This window comes from Thunnus albacares, chromosome 15 (genome assembly GCF_914725855.1).
Source record: "Thunnus albacares chromosome 15, fThuAlb1.1, whole genome shotgun sequence".
NCBI lineage: Eukaryota > Metazoa > Chordata > Actinopteri > Scombriformes > Scombridae > Thunnus > Thunnus albacares.
The window spans coordinates 30,105,203-30,107,057 of NC_058120.1; positions in this window are offsets into that span (position 1 = coordinate 30,105,203).

Below are 1,855 nucleotides of genomic sequence, written 5' to 3' on the forward strand. Positions count from 1 at the left end.
GTGTTTCATTGTTCTGGGTTCATCTGCTACCTCTGACCTCAAATCCCAAATCCTGACAGCCTGGAGCTGCGAGGGTTTTGTCCCAGGTGGCATCCAGTAATAACCCGTCTCCCTGCCGCTCAGCCCGATCACAAGATGTTTAGATTTGTGTTAAGCTGCGCCGCACACTCCTGACTCTGTCAAATCTTTTTATCTGCATATTTCTCGCAGCTCTGTGACTCGGTGGAGTCTGATCTCACTGCGAAGGATTTATCCACACCAGCAGCGTGGCTGAAACATGTCCATGTCTGTCTAATAGTTGGAAACAGTGGAGGGATTTATGGCACAACTTCACCTCATTCCACGGTGAAATATAAAAGGTCAAACTGCAGCAACACTTGTGTAAAGAACAACTTTATGGTTAAACCAACATGTTTCAGCTTGTGACCTTCATCATTCATCATCAGCCCGAGTCCAACAGTTTGGTCCAGACAGAAACATCTCGTGTCTCAGATCGTCTTGGACACTGTCCCACTGTGTCTCATATCTGGTAATGTCTCATTGCATTTCATTACATCTTGTTTCATCTAATATCATCTAGTTGCGTCTTGGTTTGTTTCAATGGATTTCATTGCATCTCATTTAGTTGTATGGTGTACCATGTCTAATCAGGTGACTTTGTATCTCGTATGTTGTTTGTTCCTAATTGCATCTCGTTTTGTCTCACAGTGTCTCGGTGTATCTTGTGTCTTGTGATATTGCATCCCTTGGCATGTCGTTTTGTCTCATGGTGTCTCGTTGTCTTGCTGTTATTTTAGTCTCTTTATGCTATGCTACGTCCAATCAGGTGACTTTGTAACTCATATTTTGATTCTTCTAATTGCATCTTGTTTTGTCTCATGGTGTCTCATTGTGTCCTACGTCTTGTTTCATGTTGGTTTGTAATATTGCATCTCTTTGCATGTTGTTTTGTCTCATTGTGTCTCGTTGCATCTCATGGTGTCTCCGTGTATCTCTTGTCTTGTTGCATCTCGTTTTGTCTCATTGGATCCAGCTGCGTCTCGCTTTGTCTTTTGTCTTATCATGTTATTTGCGTCTCTTTATGCTACGCTGTGTTATGTCCAATCAGGTGACTTTGGATCTCGTATCTTGTTTCATCTCGTTGCATCTCTTTTTGTCTCGTTTTGTCTTATTGTGTCTCATATCTTGTTTTGTATTACTGTGTTTTATTTTCTTACTGGATCTGGTCTCTGTCTCTGGTTGTGTCTCGTTGTGTTTGTCTCACATTACGTCTTTATGTCTCTATCTCTCATTGCATCTAGTTGTGTCTCTGTCTCTGGTTGTGTCGTGTCTCTGTTTTCTCGCTGCATATTGTGTGTTTCACTGTCTCGTTGTGTTTCTGCGGTCTGTAGCTGCAGCACATATTTAGGGGTTTTAACATGTTTTATGGTTCACTTTGTTTTTGGAGAGACGGCTGTTGGATGTAATTAGTCCGACCACAAATCATCATGTTGATGTTCAGACGGTTCAGAGAGAGTTCAGCTCATCAAACGCACACACACACACACACACACACACACACACACACACACAAACACACACACACACACACACTGCTCCACCATATGAATCCTGTTATGTAACTGAGTGGTGACTTTGTGGAGTTTAAGTGAAAGCTGAAGAATTTAATCTGCTGCTCTGATCTGATTTGTCTGATGTCGATTCCAACGCTGTCGTCTGATCTGAGTCTTCATCATTTATACAAACCTCAATGTTCCACAGTCAACACAACCCCCACTGTCTGCAGACACACTGTGTCCTTACACAAGATTTTATTATCTATATGTTAATTGGATTTAGTTTTATTTGCACAAGA